The sequence below is a fragment of the Macaca fascicularis genome, chromosome 11, assembly GCF_037993035.2.
Source record: "Macaca fascicularis isolate 582-1 chromosome 11, T2T-MFA8v1.1".
NCBI lineage: Eukaryota > Metazoa > Chordata > Mammalia > Primates > Cercopithecidae > Macaca > Macaca fascicularis.
The window spans coordinates 15,943,121-15,966,636 of NC_088385.1; the positions used below are offsets into that span (position 1 = coordinate 15,943,121).

General features: G+C 43.2%; 1 long non-coding RNA gene across 1 annotated transcript; it reads right to left on the bottom strand.

Moving 5' to 3' along the window:
- Positions 1-2,545: 2,545 nt before the first annotated feature.
- LOC123567666 (uncharacterized) lies at positions 2,546-13,646 on the bottom strand. Its single transcript, XR_006690794.3, has 5 exons — positions 13,599-13,646; positions 12,922-13,066; positions 7,632-7,741; positions 7,038-7,128; positions 2,546-5,721 (listed from the first exon to the last, which is right to left on the bottom strand). It is a non-coding gene; the product is annotated as an uncharacterized lncRNA (long non-coding RNA).
- Positions 13,647-23,516: the final 9,870 nt, after the last annotated feature.

Consider the following 23,516-nt stretch of genomic DNA (forward strand, 5'->3'; position numbering starts at 1 on the left):
TAGCAAATAACCTGTCTGAACATAAATCGTTATTACATTCTCATTTTTGTTTCCATAGACACCTCGAAGTGTAATTAAATAAAGTGAGGGACAGGATCAGCAAGCCCGGTCCCTTACTTTATCTATCTACTTCAGGAGTATCTTGGCGATTTGTAGGCCTTTTCTCTTCCATGTGAATTTTAGGATCAAATAAAGATTTTAATGGAATCGTATTTCTTTCAAAGACTTATTTCGAGAGAATTCATGTCTTTTTAATACTGAGTCTTCAGGCTGGGTGCTGTGACTCGTAATCCCAGCACTTTTGGAGGCCGAGGCGGGCGGATCACAAGGGCAGGGGATAGAGATCATCTTGGCAAACACGGTGAAATCCCGTCTCTACTAAAAATACAAAAAATTAGCCGGGCGTGGTGGTGGACACCTGTAGTTCCAGCTACTCGGGAGGCTGAGGCAGGAGAATGGCGTGAGCCCAGGAGGCCGAGCTTGCAATGAGCCGAGATCGCGCCACTGCACTCCAGCCTGGGCGACAGAGCTAGACTCCATCTCAAAAAAGAAAAAAAAATTTGAGTCTTCCATCCATGAACATGTTTTATTTCTCTATTTATTCAAGTCTTTTCTTGCTTCAACATTGTAATTTTCTTAATAAAGGTTTTATATAATATTTATTAGGTTTGTAGACATTGTACAAGTTTTTGTTGATTTTGTGAATGGAATTTTTTTCCCACTAAGTTTTCTAATAGTGTATCACTTATTTATAGGCATCTATTGAGTTTTAATAGCCTTATTGTTCACGCAGCATACAATTCACCCATTTAAAATGTACAATTCGATGGTTATTAGCTTAGCATATTCAAAAATTTGTTCAACCATCCCTATGATCAAGTTTAGAACATTTTCATCACAGCAAGAAGCCTAGTATCCTTCGTTTACCTGCCTTCTCCTGTCCCTCCCTACCTCCTCCAGTCCTGGGCAACCACTGATCTACTTTCTTTTTTTTAAGATGAAGTCTTGCTCTGTCACCCAGGCTGGAGTGCAGTGGTGCGATCTTGGCTCACTGCACCCTCTGCCTCCCAGATTCAAGCGATTGTCTTTGCCTCAGGCTCCCAAGTAGCTGGGATTACAAGTGCCTGCCACCATGCCCAGCTAATTTTTGTATTTTTAGTAGAGATGGGGTTTCACTGTGTTGGCTAGGCTGGTCTCGAACTCCTGACCTCGTGATCCACCTGCCTCAGCCTCCCCAAGTGCTGGGACTACAGGCATGAGCCACTGTGCCCGGCCCACTGATCTCCTTTCTCTTTGTATGTCTTTCTCTTCTGGGCCTTCATATGAATAAAATATATGATGTAGTCTTTTGTGACTGGCTTCTTTCATTTAGCACAATCTTTTAAGGTACTTTTCATGTTGTAGCCGTACTGGTACCTCCTTTCTAAGACTGAATAATATTTCATTATTCAGCACTATGGATATGGATATGGATACAGATATATACTGTTGATTTTCACCCGTTGATTTTGTTTCTAATAACATTGCTGAAAGCTTTCATTAATTTTACTGATACTTTTTTTTTTTTTTTTTTTTTTTGAGACAGAGTCTTGTTCTGTCAGCCAGACTAGAGCACACTGGTCTCGGCTCACTGCAACCTCCACCTCTCAGGTTCAAGTGAGTCTCGTGCCTTAGCCTCTAGAGTAGCTTGGAGTACAGGCGTCCGCCACCACACGTGGCTAATTTTTGTATTTTTAGTGGAGACGGGGTTTCGCCATGCTGCCAGCTGGTCTCGAACTCCTGACCTCAAGTGAGCTGTCTGCCTTTGCTTCACAAATTGTTGGGATTACAAGCATGAGCCACTGTGCCTGGCCGATATTCATTTTTAATGTAGATTTTCTATAGATACTCCTATCCTCTGCAGTTTTATAAATTCTTTTTTTACCTTTGTGCGTTTCTTTTTCTAATCCTTGTCTTATTTCACTGGTTAGGACTCTAGGACTGAATGGAAATGTTGATGTAAGTATTATTGTCTTACTCCTGACTTTAATGCAATTGCTTTTAAGATTTTACTATCAAATATGTTACCTATAGTATTTTAGTGAATACACTTTTGAGATTGACTTTTTTTTCTTTTTTCTTCATTGGATAAGCATAAATGTTTTACTGTTGATAAGATGTTTTTCATGACATAGTTAAATTTTGGCTATTTTATATCTATGAGATGATCAGATTTCCCCCTTTAATCTACTAATGTGGTGTGTTAATGAAAAGATTTTCTAATATTGCATTCCACTTCATTAAACAATTCTCTAACATTTTTCAGCATTCATTCAACATCTTCAATCCTTCAATGTTATGGGATGAATATCTATTATGTCAGGTGTAGAAATAAAGATAAATAACACATAGTCCCTTTCTTCAGAAAGCCTACCATTTCTTTTGAAAAGTAAGAGAATGAGAAGGGGGTCCTGTGAGTAACATGCATTCAGTGTTTGCTATGTGCCAGATATTCTTTTAGATGCTCCAGAAATGTATTCCGATTTAATTCTCCCAACAACTTTATAGGATAAGTGCAATAATTTTATCCATTTTATATATTAGATAGCTGAGGCTTCCAGAAATAAGTGATTTGCTCAAAATCAGCACTCAAACCAAGACTCTGTGGCCCTAAAGACCAGGCTCTTGCAATGTAAGTATCATGGTTGTTGAAAGCACGGAGAGCCACGTTTAAGTTAGGTTTATGATCTCCAGAAAATATTGGATTTAAATGATTCAACAAGGGGGCAGGCATGAGATAGAGGGGAGCTGTAGACAGCAGTTAAAGCAGAGGAGGCTATGGGAGGCGAGCAAAGTCTCAGGGTCGGGAAAGCACAAGATAGCCCAGGGACCAATGGGTAGACCAGTTAGCTAGATGTATACATTGTGTAAAATGATGTTGGGAAGTAAACCTAGAGAGATGGATTAGCAGATTATCCCATGAAAACTCTTGTGATGACATGCAACACAGACTGGAGTAAGGAAAGTCAGAATCTCAGCAGGAGGCCGTGGCTACTGTCAAAGTGAGCAATAGTAACAACCCTTCATTTGCTCCTCATTGATCTTAGGATGGAGTCCGACCAAATACCTTACCTTGGTTGACCAGACCTGACATGGTCTGTCCCTTTCTTTCTTCTCCAGTCTCATCTTACCCCTTGCCCACTCAACTCCAACCTTATTGGCCTCTCTGTTTCCTGAACCTCCTATATTCCTTTTAACCAAATAGTCTTTGAATAAATTGTTCCATCAGTAAGTAACTTTCTTCCTCCTCTGAGCAGGACACCTCTATTTGTCTAGTCGATTTCTACTCATACTTGATGTCTCAATCCTTAATTGTGTTCTTCTCTTTCAGGAGTGCTAATTTCAATTTATAGCTCCATTTTCATTAGAGTTTTCCTAAGCAATGCTTGTCTCTTCTCCCAGGTTATAAATTATGTTGCTGGAATAGGGAAAGTCTGAGTCTGTTTTTGCTTACCTAATTCCTAGCACAAAGCCTGGCTCAGAGTAGACACTCGATACATATGCATAGTTGTTAAATGAATGAATAAAAGAACAATTTATCTGAACTATGGAGGGTGAAGTCAGTAGAAATAAAATGAATAAGGAGAAAAGGAGATTGCTTTAGAACTCTCCTTTTTACCTGTTAGAAAGAAGAGCTGACTTACTTGGTGATTGACTGAACGTGGGGATGAAACAGGTGAAGGAATTAGGAATGGTTTTCAAGCTTAGCTTCCAAATGATTAATTGAGAGAGAAGTATTATTAACAGAAACAGGGAATCCAGAAAGATGATGAATTTAATTTTAGATATATCAAATCACTACGAAGACCCAGAGGAACATACCCAATAGGCATTTGCAGGTCAGAGTAGTCATACACGGAGATACAGATTTGGGACACGCTTTCAAAATGAAAAGCTGTCCGCTTAAGAAAGTGGAATTAACAAGAGAAAGAGAATAAACAGAATAGCAGAGGCCCTGGGAACTGCATATTGACACATGTCTATTGAAGGAGGCAGTGAAGAGAAGAGGAGTTGATTAAGTGGACAGAGCAGCAGACAGGGATGACATGAGGGTTGAGCACTGCCACAGAAGCCTGGGAGAAGTGAATCCCACTGAGAGGAACATCAACATTGCAGAGGAAGAACGAAGACCAAAAATTAGGCATTGACCTTTAGACAATTCCTCGGTGACCTCTGGGAGTACAGTTTCTATAGAGCACGAAGTGGGACAAAATACTGATTTTCGGAAAAGAAGAGACTGCTTGTACACATCACTGATTGAAGAAGTGTGGCAATGGCAAGCAAATACAAATAGGATTGTAAGTAGAGTGAATAGTGGAGGAGACATCAAGGAAATTTCTCGAGTTATTAGAAGCCTGTATATGCTTATAAACAGAGGGGAAGTCTGTGGACAGGAGAAATTGACGGTGCAGTTGGATGGGAAAAGGGGAGTGTACAGGGCCAGCCGTGCTTATTGAGGGAGGAGTTTTCCAGAAGCGATGAAATAGGTGGTGTGGCTCACTTAAGTAAAAGAGCTTGCTTTCTCTCTGAGACTATCACTTCTCATCAAGACTGCGGAAGAAATTGAGGGGGGAGGGGAAACTGAGTGCGCAAAGGAAGTGGAGTAATAGGGAATAGGCTTCACATCCTCAGCATTCTCCACTTGCACAAGCTCACACTGGGGAAAAGCATGAGTTGTTGCCCTGGAGCAAGCTGCCTGTCTGCCAGGCCAGTAGTGACACAGCCCCTTTCAAATGCTCCAGACTTATGAGAACCAAAAAAAAAAAAAAAAAAAAAAAAGAAGAGAGAAAAAAAGGTAGGTTCAGGGCTGACACACGGCGGCTGCATTCTGGGATTGGGCTACAGCTGGCCCTGGCCGTGCCCCTCTCTCTGAGGGCTGTTGGAAGAGGTGCTTTCTTGTGTACACAGGTGGAGAAGCCCACATTTCCAATCTTTTAGCCCCACCTCTGGCCCAGCCCAGCTGCAGACACCCTTCCTTTGGGCTGTGAACTGGACTGCATGGTCAAGCCTAGGGCAGCCTGAAGCCAGTGATGAAAATCCCTGGCATTTCCTCTCATAACTATTTCCAAAGGGCTTTCCCCAAATATGATCTCATTCCATTCTCATGGCACCATGGCATTTTCAACTCCAATTTAGAGATGCCAATCTCTAAGCACCTCTAGAGAGGCCATGCCGTTAATAGTATCTAGGGCTGCTGACTTGAAAACCTGGGCTCTTTCAGCCATCTCACATGGTTTGCATCTGACTCATCCCCTTTGGAGGTGAGAAGGTGGGCTCTGGGATTTGGGAGATGAGAATGACAAAAAAAACCTGTATTAGCCATCCCGCCTGAGCTTGCCAAAGGTAGCCACCTCCATCTGTGGGTCAGGAAGCTCTTTGCATTTCTGCTAGAAGGAACTGATGGTGCCTATTGATTAAAAATCTCATGAAAAGAGAAGCAGAGCAGGCAATTGTTATGTGTTTGGTGGTGTTGGTATGTGGGGCATGAAGAGAAAGGAGAAATGTCTGAAACTACATTCACCAATCTTAAGCAAACTTCATTGCTTGAAACACAAGAGGGAAACAGCTGACTTCCTTCATCTTCACCTTGGATGTGCGAAGGTTCACCCCAGGTGAAGGACACTGACCAAATGTGTGACCCTGGGCAAGTCACTTCGTCCCTTTAGGCTTGAGCTTCCTTTCCTGGAAAACAACGAGGCTGCAATAAATGCCCAAGGTCGGACTAACTCGAATAGTCTGTGAGTCCAGGATTCTTAGGAAAATGGAAATCTTTAGAGTAGGAAGGGAAGAGTTTCTTCTTGGGGACCTCTGGTTCAAGGCCTGCCTTCCTGAAGGGGCAGTTAAATCATTAATAGGTTGGTGAAAAAGCATCATTTTCTTAGGGATGGAACGTGCCCTTAAAGTATTTGCAAAACTAGCTAACTAACAACCAGCAAACTAACCACCTAACTAACCAACTAGCCAATTAACTACCTAACCAACCAGCTAGCTAACTAACTATCTACTAACTAAAACTAACACCTGAACAGCAGCCACAGTGTGGGGAAGGAGCAATTGCAAATACCCTTTTCTTCTGTTGCAAACAGGGACGGCTCCAGCAGTTGGATGGCAGCCCCGGGTTTCCTGACATAACCTGTATCTGCTTGGTGCTCCTCGGCTTGCAGGGCACAGGCAATTTGGTTTCATGCGGCCATGCCAAGTGCAGAGAGAGGCCCCAGCTGCACTTTCAGTCACGTGACCTGGTGACTCAGGCCCTTTCTGGTTCCTGCTTGTCAGGGTATGGGAAAGGTGAGACACCACTTTGCAGTGGCTCTTTGGGAGGGTCTAGGGTTGAGCAATGGTTTGTTATTATATAGGTTGCCCTGAACCCTTTTTACGTGAGCGTAATAAAGTTATCTTATAGCCCCAGAATTGCCATTTTCAGATGATGTCTGCAGAGTTGCTGTGTTCATCTCCTGTCTCCAGGAGTAAGCCAAAATCATCGGAGGGGAAAAAATAAATCTACATTTCACCACTTCCTTTAATGAAATAGTTCGGTATTTAACCACCTCATCACCCGAAATGTCTTTTATGCTAACCTGAATCCACCCTGCCACGTTTAAGCATAATTCCTCTTACTCTGGTAGACAGAGTGGAAAATTTGTTCCACGATGGCAGGAATGTCTACGTAACCTTAAGAGAAGATGCTAATTCCAACTTTGTTTTCTCTTCTCTGCCTATCTGTGGCCTCTGTTCTTTCAAGCTAGGTTTCAAATTTACCTCCTTTAGGAATCTTTCACTGTGGAACCCCTCCTTTCTACAGAAGAGACCAGAACACACAGGCTCAGAGTTTATATTCTTATGTGTTTGTTCTTACTGATGTGCGGTTTTGAAAACGCTTTTGAGTTGATTTCAGGGCGCAGTGCTCTGTATTTGCAGGTGGGATGGATTCTCTTTAATGCAACTGTGGTGTTGTGAAAAGCGCTGTGGCCTTGGAGTCAGGAATCCTGGATACTTACCAGCCATTACTTGAGGCAGGTTCCTCAATCTCGGAGAGGTTTGTATTATTCCTCTGGAAATCAGAAAATGGGGCTGTAACTCCTGGAGTCACTGTGAAGATAAATGAAGGAATGAAGATAAATGAAGGAAAGTGCGGAGGATAATGGCTTGCATTTAACAGGCAGCCCATTGACACTCACTTACGTACCCTGAGGGACCAAATCTTCTATTTCTATTGTTTTTCTCCATAACGCCTCACTGCACTGCTCTGCCCACAGCATAAGCTTAATGAGTGCCACACACTGACTATCTATTTGGTACCTAAGAACAAGCAAGCTGGAAAGGGCTTAGGGCCACTTTATGGTCTGAGTGAAGTCTTGAAAAGTCCAGGATGTGGGTCCCCACTCCAGGTAGATCACAGGAGATAGCTCAGGGTGTGTCTCTGAGCCAGGGAACCAGATGAGAGGCAGGATCCATGAAATAGGAATCTAGAGGAAACAGAAGATTTGGTCCTAAAAGGGATGTCTGGTGCAGGCATGTGCCGGAGAAAAAGGGGCCAGCAATGCTTCTACTAAAATCTGTTCCTTGTAACTTCACCGGCTCTTAGAGTTCACCTTTGCACTGCCGGCTCCATTTTCCTGCGTCACTTCGACAAGCCAATTTCCGGTCCTTATCAGCACTGTGGGAGGTGGGGTTTCTTTATCCAGGTGCTCAGTTTGATTACCTATGAGAGACAGATGTTATTGATGCTGAAGTAATTTATTTTCCCTGGGAAATGCAGGCTTTGACCTCCGCCTGGTTCCTTAGCCCTTCCTGCACACAAGGGTCAGAGGCTCAGAGACGGCTGTGGCCATGCTCCAGTGAGTGCAGGTGACAAATCTCAACCCTGATCCAGTTTGACTCCAGGGTGAAATGGGCAGGGATGACTCACAGGTTGAGGAACCCGCTCCACAAAGGCTCTGTGGAAGGAAATGATGTCTGGGTGGAAAATGGGCTTGCAGCTTTGGGATGAACTAAGCCTGGAGAGATTACTGAGGGCGAGGGAGGGGTTTATTTATAGAGGGCGAGGCCTTCTCTTTTTCCCACTAGGCCAGATGAATGGAGAGGTGAGGAAAGAAGCCTGTTGGGGGACCACATCTATTCCCCGGCTCATCTCTTCAGTCGAAGCCTGGCAGAAGCTTCTCATTTATTTTTCTACCACCAGTTCCCTGACCCAGGATAGGATATCAGGTGGTAAATCAATACTTGCATGTGGTGATTTTTGCTTTGTGGACCCTCAGATACAGACAGCCAAGCTCAACACATTCCTCAGCCACACTGTTGTTAGTAGGCTGTGCAAGGTCACATTTTGGTTTTATTTTGGTCATTTGCCTTTTTCCTTTCATCCCTTATCTTCACTTCCATTTCCCTTCTGTACCTCCCTTCCCTATTCCATACTCTACCTGTACCCCTGACTCACTCGTGGTATTCTAATGACAGAACAAGAACCCCATGCATGTGCCCCTATGGCTTTGGCAAGAGCTTCTCTGGGTATATACCAGTCTGCAGGATCACTGGGCCATAAGGCATAGGCATGGCCTATGCCGCTCCTATATATGCCACATAGGAGTATTTCACTAAATACCGCTTGGTTGCTCTCCAGAATGGCTGCACTCCAGCAGTGAATGAATGAGCCTGTTTCCTGGAATCTTCTCCAGAACTTGCTGTTACCTGGCTTTCTAATCTTTGTATACTGGGTGTGTGTAAAATACTATATAATTGTTTTTAAATTTGTATTTTTCTGATTTCTAGGAGGGTTACATATCTCATCTCTTACTTGTTATCTATTCTCTAATTTGTGTATTCCATGTTTTGCCCATTGTTCTTTGGGGTTTCCAGTCTTTTTCATGTTGATTTGCAGGAGTTTTTGCATATATTAGATATATAATTATCTATGTATGTAGACACTATAATTTTTTGGGTATTGTTCTTATCCAGTTTTGGAAGCAAGATTATACTTACTAGCCTTGTCAACTGAATACTATTTTAATTTCTATAATGATGATCTATGCAAACTTTCAACTTCTTCTTCTGCCAATGTTGGTACTTTATAAATTCACTATAATGTGTCTAGGTGTGGACCATTCTCCCCATCTGTGTTGTATAACATTCCATAAGTCTTTCCAATTGAAGTCTCTCATTTTCTTTAATTCTAAGAAATAATAATTATTTCCTTAAGTATTTTCCCCTTTCATTTTTTTTTTTTTGGTCTTTTTGGAGAGCATCTGTTGTATGGTTAGTGATTCTTCTACTTCTGTAAATCTAACTTCCACTTTTGATTCTTTTTTAGAAAGAACTTAAAATTATATGGTATTTATTCATTTACTCTTAATAAAAATAAGCCTCTTAATATTCCCTTGTATTTATTTCACTTCTTCCTGGAGTACTTCTTCTAAGAGAATATTGAAAGAGGTTTTATATGTGCCTAAGATATCCTCAATTTGCCCCCAAACTTAAAGACAGTTTAATTGGAGTTAAAATTCTAGGTTGAAAGTTTGTCTTTCAATGCTGAAAAAAGTATTCTATTATCCCACATCCAATGTCGGTAGTAAGGATTCCTGGTTGTCACCCAACACCCCCTGCCCTGTCCCAGGGGATCTGAACCTTCTCTCTGGAAATCAAGAGAATGTGGAGAGGATCTTTGGAGGCTAAGTGATGGTGTGCTGTGTGGATTGCAGCAGTGGCAAGAGGACCAAGAGCTAATGAGGTGGGGTGGGCAGGGCAAGGCACAGGGAAGGAGATGTGCAGGTTGGGGGTGGCTGGCTAATTCTTCTGGCTGGCAAGTGCTGACTTTTCCTGCAGAACCCTGGAAGGGTACAAAATTCTAAATTTAGAGGACTCAAAAACTCTAGATTTGATGGTGAGCAAGAGTGAGATGCAGGCTGAAACTCCCCACTTCTCTACCCTATCACAGGGGAAGGATTGTTCCTCTGTAAAGAAACTGAACAACCTGATCCTGATGTGGGAGCTGATGCCACATCCAGGCTCCATTACCACTGACCCTGCAGTGGAGCTGGGTAGTCTGCACAACCTCCGGTGTACTCTGAGTTCAGCCAGTTTTGCTTGCATCACCAACTGATAGGCATTTGAAAGAAACTATGAAACACAATTTAAGAAAAAGAGAAATGACTCCACAGAAAAACAAGAGTTAATTCAGGATACATAAGGAACTTGAAAGAAACTCGAATTTGTATATTCAGAGACATTTATGAAACTATCACATCAATTAACAGAAGAGAATGCTATAAAAACATTAACTAAAAAGTTGGAGGATAAAATAGAGGAAAAGTAAAATAAAAAAGGTAACACATAGACTAAACCAGGGAACCAACTCTAACTGATAGAGGCTCCAAAAAGAGATGAAGACAAACAGATGAGGGAATGAAGTACAGAAAAACATTACAAGAGAATTCCCCAGAGTTGAAGGACACAAAATTTAAGAAAGACATATTCATCTTGTACTCACTACAATAAGGAAGAGTTGGCAAATGAAACGGTGTAAAATTCGGGACACTAATACTGAAAAGAGAGTTCTTAAATGTTTTCTGGGAGAGAGAAATGGAGAAAAAAATAACGCCAACCTACAAATAAATGAGCACCAAAGATTTCTAACAGCAACACAGTTTGCTAGAAAACAGTGTTTAACTGCTTTAAATTATGAAGGAAAATGATTTTCAACTAGAATTCTTTATTTTTTTATTCTTATTGTTAGATGAATATGCTTATGTATCAACTAGAATTGTATACTCCTCAAGAATATCTATGAAATTTGAAGTCAGAGGAAAAGACATTTTGAAACAGATAAGAAGTCAGAAGGCTTAACTTTACACACCTTTTTTTGGAAGTCATTTGAAAACACACTCCTGAAAAATGAGAAAGTAGAACAAGCCAGAGGAAGACATCAAATTCCAGAAGCAGTATATTCAACCTGGAATCATAGTGAAGAGTAACACACAATGACAGTTTTGCTGCAGGTCTGGAGAGGCCAGTATAGATTTTACAGCTGAAATAAACACTAATTTGTGTCTTCAAATGTTTTTTGAAGACATGTAAGCACAGAGATGTTAAATCAGTTGGCCAAGATCACTCAGTAGTAAGTAGTAAGTTAGCGATCCTGACTCAGCCTGTCAGGCTTTGGAGCCTGAGCTCTTACCTCTTACTATACAGTGCTTCTCCTGGTAACCTGCCTTAAAGTTATTAACGAGTTCCATTAGGAAAATGAAAATAGTGATATGTTCCATGCATGCTAAACCCTCATTTATTATAGTCAGAATGCAAAACAATACTATGTAAAATTGCTAAATTAAGAATTAGCTTTATAGAAGTCAAGAAACAGTTTTTAGAGAAATAAAAGTAATCACCAGGAGAGAAAACTCAAAGAGAATGCAAGGTGATTAGGTAGAGGGAGTGGACAAGGGAAAGCGGAGAGGGAAGAGGAAGGGAAGAGACTGTTGCTTTGCATTTTAAATCCCCTGCACCTTAAAAAATTAAATTATGTGCATGAATTACTTCGAAAAACTGTAAATTTGTGTATCTTTTAAAACGGTAAATAGGGCTTGTTTGGAAGATGAGCCGAAAGGGCAATGATAGTAATGTTCAAAGGGGGAGAAGAGTTGGAAGTTCATGGCCTGGTGGGGAATGGTGTGATCTAGTGGCTGGATTCTAGGGTGGTTGTTTTAGCAGTGGGTGGGCAGCAGGCAGGGGAGGGGGGCAGCAGCTGGAGGTGACTCTGGAAAAGTGGGCTAAGGCAAGGCTGTGGAAAGCATTGAATGCCATGCTAAGAAGTTTGGAATTTCCTCTGTTGACCATGGGGAGCTATGAAAAAAAGTTTTGAGCAACATTGATTCCATCTGTGTTTCAGAAGAATCATCCTTATGGCAAAATGCAGTAGGATTTGGAGTGTGGGAATGACAGGAAGCGGGAAAGCCAGATCAGAGGTGGTTACAAGCTTAAGGGACTCTTCAGGGTCCGAATTAAGGCTGTCAACCTATGTAGAAAACTGAAGTTCCATAATTGCAACTTGAATGAAAACTCTTCCACCACTTTCCTCACCCTCCTGCGGACTAGGGTGTCCTCTGCCCAGGAAGACACTGATGGGGCGGTAGGGTGGTGGTGGGTGGGCCACAGGGAACTGCCCACCCCTCCTCATTCAGGGGCCACTAGAACCTCCTGCCTGGTCCAAGTCTCACTTCAGATTTTTAAAATCTTATTACAAACAATTTTTTGGCCACATTTCAAGACATGTCTTAGTTTTTAGCCCAGGATTTTTACCAATCTCTCCCCAGCCCCCTCCACACCCTTTAATGATTCCCTTGGTTTTTATAAGTAGTTTTCCAGTTTTTTCCTCCTGCCCTGCCAACTCATCTAAGAAGTAGGATTTTTTTCTCCTTTTTTATTATTAATATTTTAAAAATAATAAAATGGAAAAAATGAATGTTTTTGCACTTCTGGCCTCTTGCTTTCGAGGTTCACACCCACTGGTGCCCTCCCTCTGAGGCTCACTAACATTCCACACTGCTGGGCGTGTGTCTGCGTGACTAGGAGCCCTCGGCTGCTGTCTCCTGTCATTATAATTTCTCCCTTACCTCCTCACCTACTTCCATTCCTCCGTTTCTCTCGCCCTCTGGTTGCTAGGCAACACAGCGCAGGGGCAGGAGGAGCTGGCGGGCAGAGCCCCCATGGAAATAGTGGCTGCTTGTCTTCCTCTCCCAGCAGCTTGGCTGGGAGTTGGATAATTGCTGAAGGTCAAAGGCAGCCATCCATAACTGTGCCATTCCCTCCACTAGGTATAAACCTGACGCAACCAGGGAAATACCTGAAGGTAGGGGATGGGGTAAAGTAAGGCAGTTAATTTTCCTTTCATACCCAAGAGGCTGGGCGTGGCTCCTGCCTTCCGGCAGAAGAGGGTAAAGGTGGAGATGAATTGGCCTTTCTTCATTTCAGGAATGTGAATTTCATTTCCTTCCACACCTCTCTGTCCAGTGGCTGGGCTTCAGAACTAGAATCGACCCTGCAAAATACAAATTCACTTCTTAGCAGAGGTTGAATTTTTTGAGTTGGGGTCCATTTCTCTAGTACCAAACATGATCTGGGGACTCGCAGCATGGACAGCCTCTGGGAGCTTGTTAGAAATGTAGACCTCGGTCCCATCCCCGACCACCGAACCAGAAGCTGCAGTTTTTCAGAATGGCTGGGTAATTTGTATGCATGCTGATCAAATATTGTAGATTTGGTCTTAGGTTCTTGAGACTTCTTCTTTTCTCCTGCTCAGTGGGGCATCATGGAATCCTATCTTGGGGTCCTTCATGGGTTTACGGAGAGATGAGTGAGCAAATGCAGAGAACTGTCTTAGCCTGACAAAAACCCCTTCCCCTTTCTCCATCTATCCTTATCCTACACAGGTGTGAGACAAGGCATGTCTAGATATGTTACTTCCCTTATCCTCACACGCTCCTGTGTCTATTTTTAAACAACGAATCCCAATTATATTGATGAAGAAATGACCTAGTTTGTTGAAGCTTTCAGAGCTTCAATGGACTCACCCTGGTGATTGCTGAACAGCTTGCTTTCACCTTCCTTTGGTATGTGTCTTAGGCTAGAACTTCTATCCTTTTAAACACATAGCTCCAAAGAGTCATTATTGAAAAAAAGCAATCAGAAACAGAATGTTGGGTTTGGTTTGAGTCATAAATTCCACCACGTAGGGATGAAATTAAGGACTTTTTTCCTGAGCCTCTGCAAATGATTCCAGTAGTTCAGAGGCCCTTTTGAACGAGAGGTTACATGGATTGAGTTTCAAAGAAAAGAATGTCGAAAGACGTCTTCCAGCTGAGAATGGGCTCCAGATGTGAGCATTGCTCTTCCAGATGTGTGGACGAATGGAGCGGGACTGAGATGCCTCACATGTCTGCAACATGAAATGGAAAATCCTCTCTCAGCCATAGGGGAAAGTAGGACAGGGGGAAGACAAATGGAATCCAAATTAAACTCTTCAAGGTGGGGCCAGACTAACTCGAAGAAATCATTCCCACGTGGGCTGACATTTTACATATGCAGTATGTGTAGAGGCCACGCCTCAAACTGCGCTGCTGAGCAGAAACTCAGGAGGTATTTTGTCTGCGGGAACTCACTCTTCTCAGACCTGCGTAATTCTGATTCAGCCCCTTAGAGGAGCCTCACTGAGAACTGCTGAGACTACAGACAGATCAAGCAGGACAGGCGGCCAGACTTACTTAGGGGAGCTGAGAACAGAGCCCAGAATGCGGAAGGGGAAGGAGCCAGGAATCACACAGTCCTTTCTTTCTTCGGCTTCTGAATCAGCAACTCATTCTCTCGGGGATCGCTGGGTTTGTTTCTTGACAATGGCTAGCAGGTCCCATGTTTCTCAGATGAGTAAATTTGAAACCACAGAAAACCGAGGCCTTGTGGCCAAGTCCTCTTGGTTTGTCACATCTCTGAAAATCTGAGCCATTGTCAAACTCCTGGCTGCAGGGAATTAAACCCTTTATTTCCCTCTGCCAGCATCTTCACCTTCTCCAGGAAGATCTGCCAAAGGACTGCTCCAGGTGCAGGTCCACCCACCTCCCCACTTTCCCAAACCTTCCTTTTCCATTTAGAGGCTGTCCTTGAGTCCCAATTTCCATGTCACTCTGGAAGCGTAAAAGTGATCTTTATTCCCCCTACCTTCTCTATTTTTAAGCAACACAACTAACTCACTCTGTACTGGTTCAGCTGGTGAGGATCCATATTTTCATTTTCCCCTAAGAGTTCCCAGGATCTAAACAATATGTTCTGACAAAACAGGTTAATTTGAGTTGCTAATTATTTACATTATTAAAACATTATTACGTTTGTCCATGTAATAATGTCTACATACTGATTACACACACACACACACACACACCCAAACTGGCATAATCCCTGGTTAATATGCTAATAATAAAATTGATGATTACTAAGTTGAAAAAGTTAGTTAGCTGTCTTCTGTTTTTGTATATGGGGCCTAATTCTTCCTGTGATCTTGGGCCCAACACTTTTCTGAAAGGCCACACCAGTCAGAAAGCAGATTTTCCAGTTGGAAGGTATTGAATGCATTGCAGGGGTAAACCCAGGACCAGTCCACCCTGGGAGGACGTATGTCATTACAATGAGAATCAAGTATCAGGAAGTATAGTATCATCATCATCATTATCAATCAATGACTAACTATGAGTTTATTTCCTTTTGTTTTTATTTTATTTTTTAATTTAATTTAATTTTTATTTATTTATTTTTTTGAGATGGGGTCTCAGTCTGTCATCCAGGCTGGAGTGCAGTGGCATGATGTTGATTCTCTGCAACCTCTGCCTCCTGGATTCAAGCAATTCTCCTGCCTTAGCCTCCTGAGTAGCTGGGACTACAGGCATATGCCACCATGGCAGGCTAATTTTTTGTATTTTTAGTAGAGACAGGGTTTCACCACATTGGCCAGGCTGGTCTTGAACTCCAACTCCTGACCTCAAGTGATCTGCCTGCCTCAGCCTCCCAAAGTGCTGGGATTACAGGCATGAGCCACCGAATCCAGCCTCCTTTTGCTTTTAATCAATTTAGAATTGAGTTCTCAAGTTGCTGTTTTGATTCTAAGCATATGTTTTGATTCTAAGCATATTTTGATATTCCAGTGAGTACCCAATTCAGTTTATATATATATATATATACACACACACACATATATATATATATATATATATAAAATTACACACCCTGCATCAAAAACATCTTTACGTATTTTTATACTTAAACCCAGTTCAAATTGCTTTAAGGCTTAGGAAAATAGGTTTAGTTCAGTATGTAGTTTAGAAAATGTATACATTTTATTCTGGCTTCCAACTAAAACTGTGGTGTATTTCTTGCCTCTGAATTGGACAGATTTCTGTGTTTGGCATGTATTGTGGCAATGGTGTATTATTTTGTTCTTGTCAGTTGCATTCATCATTATTTTAAAAAGATTCCAGAAAGCCTGGTGTTATAGTTAGCCCACCTTGACCCTAAATGTTGCACCATTGCATTTTGACCAAGCATTGGGATCATAAAAATTCTCCACCTTCTGTTTCTAGGCTTTCCCCACAGCTCACAGCCCAGAGTCAGGAGAAATGGCATTTTGGTTCATCGGCTTCCCTGCAGTGAGCAGGGCTGTCCAGACTGAAGGGAAATGGCATTTCTCCTGCTGCAACTCAGGACCCTGCTAGAATAATTCTTGCCTAAGACGGCATCTCAGCCATGTGTTCTCCAGCTCATTAATCCTCAGCAGTGACTAACGCTGAAAACCCAACCCTTGTCTTTGGCCAAGGGTGTAATTTCGTTTGGAATGTTGCTTTCTGTTGACTTGTTCTCTACCTTTCTTTTCACCTGTCTGTTATGCTTAACTCTACCCTCCTGCACGTGTTAATTCTAGTCCTTTGGTGATCTAAACTAAAGAAAATGCCTCAGGCATAAACTTTTTATTGATTAGGTTTCTTTTCATGTGCTATGGCACCTATACCTCTAACATTGATATATTAGTTTAAGCCTACCATTTCTCGAATGCCTATGTGCCAGGTAACTTACATGTATCATGTTTGTTGTGACTAACAACCCAATATAGTGTTGTCCCCACTTTTTAGATGAGAAAACTGAATCTCAGAGAGTCTGAATGCCTTGCCCAAGGCCCTGCAGCTAGAAAACCTCGTCTATCTGACTTCAAAGTCTATGCTTCATGGACTTCCAGCTCTGGTTCACGTTACCCCAGTAGAACCCTGTGACTTCAAGAATTTCTCAAACGTTCAAACCAATCTATTTTAATTCACTTTATTAATAAAAATAATAATTCCTGCCTGTCTCATAGATGGTGTAATGAAGTGAAAGGAAGCAGAAGAGAGTGTTGTAGCTGGAAAGGTGGGAAATCACCCCCTCTATGCTGAAGGGAAGATTTCAGGTTCCAAATGACACGTTTCCCTCAGAACGTGTGAACCTGCCACCACCCTTTTAATTTGGTGGATTGATTTAATCCTGTATCTGAACCTGAGTGAGGAGATTCCTTCCTGGTTCATGACCCCGCTCTTGGAAATGCAGGATCTTGAACTAGAAGGCTCTGAGTGACAGAATGAAGAGCTGGAGGAATCAGAGTGAGATACAAGAGGGTTCTAGACTTGTTCCTCATTTTATCAGACATTTGAAAGTGTTGATCTTTCTTCTAGAACTTGTAACAAGAGAAAGAACAGCAAACATGAACTGTTTCCCCTCGAGTTTGTTTTCTTGCACATACCCTCTCTTCCTGACGCCTTGGAAGAACAGCCTCTCTTGACCACCAGAGGACAAGCCTACAAAAGTGTAGAGTAGATGCGTGGCTGAGTGCATGTTTGCACCCTCATTCCACATCCATCTATGAAGCATTTGAGGCAGTTCCAACAATAGCATGATCACTAGCCGTGCTGCCATTTCTTCCAACAGTGACCATGAATATCTTTGCTGTGCTCCTGAAACTCTGCAGACAGTCCTGAGGGATCCAGTGGGTCCTCTGACAGACCCCAATGCTGGAAGTCACGCATATAGCTCTGAAGAGTTGTCACAAGAAATGGCGTTTCTAGAGGATGCACAGGAAGCTTTTCATTTGGCATCAGAAAGGCTATTGGATTTGCAAAGACTGCAGAGGAAGAGTTTAAATTCTGAGCCCTCAAAACAGATTTTCAGAAAAGTGTCTTCCAAGCTCTGTTTAGTAAATATAAACAAGATAAGACAACACGCTTCCCAGGATCTTTCTCTTGGGTTTTTATTATGTATGTATTCGTTTATTTTTTGCCTATGATAGGGGTATTACTAGGAAAGGGAGACCAAAACCTCTCATTCCTTAGGCTGCATGTAATGCTTACTCAGGAGATACGAGCAAACACTTTGGAATCTTTATCATTTATATGTTAGCTGCCTTACTGGTGAACTCTACAGAGACTATCATATTTACCAAAATAGAATGACATCTCTGCAGAATCTTTTGTCATAGGATTTCTTGGCCAAGTCACCTTCCCTCTAATTTGCAGAGATGATAATAAAAATCAAGTGAGGTCACTAGTTGAAGAATAAGTCATCAGCAGAAGCTGATGAGCTCAGCCTCCTTCAATCTGGCCTGGAGCCAGGTGACGGGTTCAGCGCAGGAGCCTGGCCTTCTCTCCCAGCTCTCGATATACATACTTACTGCAATGGGTACATGTAGTTAGTGCTGAAAAAACAGGTGTGGTGTGGAGCAAGTCCAGTGGCTCTTTAATTATTTGCAAACTTGAAGTCAGTTAAGTTTCTTAATTATTAATGATCATCCTTTGGACATCAATATGCCAAGTACTGCACTTGTCACCCAGAAGAGGAGCCGGGATTGTGACGTTTCAGCGTTTCACTAGGATGGAAGAAGAATCAAGCATGAAGCCACCAAAGAAGGACATGGAAGGTCATCAGAATGGCAAAGAAAGCAGTGTGAAGGGAGTGCTAAAGGGAAAGTGTGTCAGTGTCCTGGCAGTGTAGCCAGGCTGAAGTTGGAAGGAGGCATGAACAAAGCCTGGTTCAGAGAAAAGGGTGACATTATTGTCACCCTTTGGTGACATGTGATGACATTATTGTCCAGGCAAAGGGCAAGAGTCTTCAGGTGCATGAATGACTGGATAAATAACAAACATGATTGGAGCCACAGGGCTGTATTGTGCCGCAGCAGGGGCTGACGAGGTGGGGGAGGGTGCTGGTGGAGATAACAGGAGCTATGCATGGGTTCTGAGCCAGATATGAAATGGACTTTGAACCTAGTTGGTCTGAGCAGCTGCATGTGGTATCAATTAGCATAAAAAACAGTTGAAACCAAAGAAATCTGCAAAAGGACAGCTCTCATAATCTAGCATTGAGAAACATAAAAACTGAACTTGTGTTGAGACATTTGGAATGGAGAAAAAGACCCTAAGACAGGACGTAGGGCAGAGGAACAATTAGCCAGGGCTCAGCAAAGAAATGGTGATGGAATTGGAGGAGAGATACTGCATGTGTTTTGTCGCCTCTTGGAATTTTTGAGCTGGAAGAGACCTTAGTCTAATATCATTATTTTGCAAATGAGAAAACCAAAGCCTAGAGAGGCCAGTGAAGAAGTTGTCCCTATAGACTTACACATGGGCCAATGAAATTCAATTAGGTCTATATTTTATTTGGAAAATGACATAAATATGTTTTAGGTTTCAGACACAGAAGCTTAATTAACTAACGCCGTGTGTCCAGCAGAGCAGTGGTTTTAGGCTTTTGACTTTTGCATTCTGATTCCAGAAAACTTGACCCTTGATAAGCTCTGACCCTTGATCCCTGGAGACTTTTGGGAGGTAGTGAGTTACTTTGCACTGGGGCTACTACGGATAGAGAGGATCAGGTTCTCCAAAAGCCATTGGAAAACATGGTGGGGCGGAAGACTGGCAGAATCTCAGAGCTACACCCTGCTCCCTGGGGTTCTGAGATCTGGGAACGGTCAGGCTAGACTGAATCTTTCTCAGGATGTCCCATTCTGGTCTGGGTCATCTGGCTTCTACCCAGACTCACGTCAGCCTCCACACTGTGATTATCCATGACACTTCAGCCAGCAGCATCTCCACAACACAGTTTATTAAAAAAAAAAAAAAAAAAAAAATTAAGATCCTTTCCCAGGAACTGGGAACGCGTTTCATTTAGCTTCATTTAAAATACATTGTTAAAGCAATGTGCCCCACAGAGCTGCCAAATGCTATAAATATGTATGAAGTCGCGGTGGCCTCCTACACCCATGGAGAGGCCAGTTTTGGGATGGATAACAGACAGGGGGAATTTTAAGTACATCCTGTTCCACTAACACTTGCTTCTTTTCCATTCTGTTCTTCCTTTTGCTCTCTCCTGCTCACCCCAGCAGAAAAAATAATTGTATGAAGGCAGAGCCTGAAAGATTTCTTCTTCTTTTTTTTTTTTCCTTAAAGTGTTGCAAAACCTTAAAACTGTAAGGGAATAACAGCTTTCCCCACGACACACAAACGCAGCTCTCCTCTGGCAAACAGGAAACCATCCCAGGGCTGTGGGCTCCTGAGCCAGGAAATCGGGCTTTGCTGCTCTGGCTACCTTCCCCTCAGGTTCTTCCTGGGCATTCAATGCAGTTAAAAATAGTAACCACCAAAACCAGAAAAAAAGATGATTTCATTGTCTAACCGCTGCAACTTGTGGCCTGATTTGGGTGGTGGCAGAGAGGGAGTTAATCCTCTGAGTTGGCACCTAGGGAATTCTCTTAGGGTCGAGCTGGTCCCTCCCCCCGCCCCCATGTCAACACCGGGTGTCCCTGAGGAGGAGCCCAGCTCAGGAGGGCGGCGTGTTAGGCAGGGCCAGCTTGCCACACTCGTGCACACTGTGGCTGAGGCAGCTGGTGGAAATGCAAGATCTCCCCGTGGCCCAGCCTGTGTGCCATGCAGGTGGTACACACCTGCCCTGGCTTGGGAAGGCAAGGCTGGGGGCAGAGCCGCTCTGCTATCTGAGCTAGTCACTCCTGCAGTGGTCTGGGCAGTGTGCATCCTCAGCTGGCCCTGGCAGGCTTAAGAATTTGTAGAATATGCTCAGTTCCACTCAGCATGGGGAGCTGTCACAGTGACAGGTGTGGAAGGGACCCAGTGGGCTTCTAAGGCTCTGTGAAGAGAAAGACAGCTTGAGAAGGTACTTGAGGGTCTCCAACAGTTAATCTCGTTGAATAAAAGAGAAATCAGTTTTTACCATGAAGAACCTTGCTCCACCCCTGCCATGCAGATTAAAATCCTCCAAAGCAGAGGTAAATTCACAATGATGAAAAGATCCACATCCCTCAAAATAGGCTTATGGTCCTTAATTTTTAATTTGAGTTTTTTTTTTTTTTTTTTTTTTTTTTGAGATAGGGTCTCACCCTGTCATCCAGGCTTGAGTGCAGTGATGTCATCATGACTCACTGCAGCCTTGGACTCTTGGGCTCAAGTGATCCTTCCATCTCAGCCTCCCAAGTAGCTGGGACTACGGGCATGAGTCATCATACCCAGCTATTAATTTTTTTTTTCTAGAGATATGAAAAAAAAGGGTCTTGCTATGTTGCCCAGGCTGGTGTCTAATTCCTGGCCTCAAGTAGGCTTCCCAAAGTGCTGGAATTACAAGAGTGAGCCACTGCACCCTGCCTTGCCACTCATTGGGCAAGAGTTTTAAAAATAGGTTCTGTGTGCCTGGCACCTCCTGAAGTGTTGTGGGGATACAGAATAGATATAAGAGCTGTTTGCCATCTTTGAGGACTTTATAGTGAAGGTGAGAGAACGAACTCAGCTGAAGCAAACTGGAGACAAGACACACCAAGCATTCAGCCAGGAAGCACTGAGTGCCGACCAGACACTGCTCCGGGGAGGGCAGCTGTGAAATAGCATAAAGAAATGCCTGCTCTCAGGAGCTCATGCTCCGTGCGGGGAGTAGGTGGAATAATAAGCAGGATATATGCCATATGCTGGGTAGTGCTGGATAATGGATAAGAGTTAAGCAGAAAAATAAAGTGGCAAAGGGGGATAGGAAGGGTTGGGGAAGGGTTGCAATTTTAGAATAAGTTTCTGGAAAAGTTCTTCCTGAGACGGTGACATTTGAGTCAAAACATGAAAGTACAAGTACTGAGACTGCATGGTTCAGGCTGGAAAAGGACAATCATAGAGGGGTAAATGGGGAAATAAGCAGAGGACACTCATGCAGAGGCTGAGGCTACATCCAAACCCTTGAAAGTCGGAAAGGCTTTAACTAGTAAGAAGAAGGGATAAGAGGGACAGAATTGATATCATTACCTTGAAATTTGTACAATCCAATAAATGTTTTCTCTGCTCTGTGTCTCATATGTTACACACTTTCAAGAAAAACAGTTCTATTGCCTACTTATGCCCTTTGGGTGGATACATCAGCACTTGGACTTTTCCCAGGGATGTCCGTCAGTCCCCATCACAGCACTGGGGACTGGGAGGCAGCACGGGGATGGGGTGTCCCTTGCTTAGCAGTGTCCACCGGGGAGGGGCCCTGGGTGGAAGGGCGGTGGCTCTACCCTCACCCAGAGAGATATGGGGTTGAGAGTTGCTCAGCCACTTTCTAACCTTGTGACTTGGTGTGCTAATTTTCTCATCTGTAAGTTGAGAATATTACCTTATTATTATTACTTTTTACAGGGTTGTTATTAGGCACACATTAAGAGCTCAGCAAGTCATACCCATCATTATTGTTATCATGATATCACGTAACTATGTGAAATAAAATGACGAGCTGACAATTGTTGTGAAATCTGTCATAAATCTGAAGGGTGCTAACATCAGTCAAACTTGTATTTCACTGTAGAACTGCCAGCCTCGGGTCAATTGGGCACAAAGAGAGGCTAAGCAATGCACCCCTGTCCACCACACTTGGTAGGTGTGGTTGGATGCATGTGCTGACCTGGGGCGCCAAGGTGGAGCACTTTGAGGGTTTGGGGCCAGTCCTGGGGGAGAGGAGTGGAGAAGAGGTGGGGAGGAGTCAGATGGGGCTGATCAAGATGTAGTTCTGAATCTGGCATCAGCCTCCGGGCCACGAGCTCCTGTGAACCTTCCTACCAGAAGGTGCTAGCTCACCAGCATCATGGGCTGTCCATCCACCCTTCCCTGGGGAGTGTCACTCAGGAGGGGACCTGGGGAGAGCTGGCACTGGGACTTCCACTTCCCCATGCACTACCTCTTTCCTTCTTACTGATCTTGACAGTTCACCCGTGTGAGTGCTCAAAAGCTTATGATAAGAAAACCTGATCAACCTGAGGGCAAAGCTGTAAGAAGTTTCAGGCATTTAAAACCGGTCTGGATAAGGCCTGGGGAAATCCTGTGGTCAGCGAGTTAAGAAGGATAGAAGGCCCTCGGAAGACTGAGAAAAGAAGCATGGGGCTGCAGAGAGCTGAGTGTTTCAGAGCAAATGAAAAGTCCATGGCGTGTGCTAGAGGCTCACACTCTGGGTGGCAGGGAGACCAAGTCCTGCCGCAAATTTAAAATGTGGCTTCTTGAGTGTTTAAGTCACTTTGCAATGTCAGGCTCATCACTGAACTCTGGTCTCCCTTTCAGCGCAAGGGACAAGCCAGGCTCCTCACATGCACAATTCTGTGTCCACTGCTGATGAAGGTTTCTCTTGACTTCCCACAGATAGAATGGGCAGGCATTCAAATACTTGCTGATTCATTGACCAACAAGGCAGTAACTAGGACTTTTTAACGATCTGTTTTTAAGGTTTATCAAGCACTTATTACATGCTAGGCACTGTGCTTTACACACATTATCTCAGTCTCATAAAAACTTTATGATACATGTACTCATATTTGTTTTGCAGGGAAGGAAATGAAGCCTCAGAGAGGGTATGTGATATGCCTCGGCCTCACAGTTTAGTAAGAAGGAGGACCCACATTCAAATTCTGC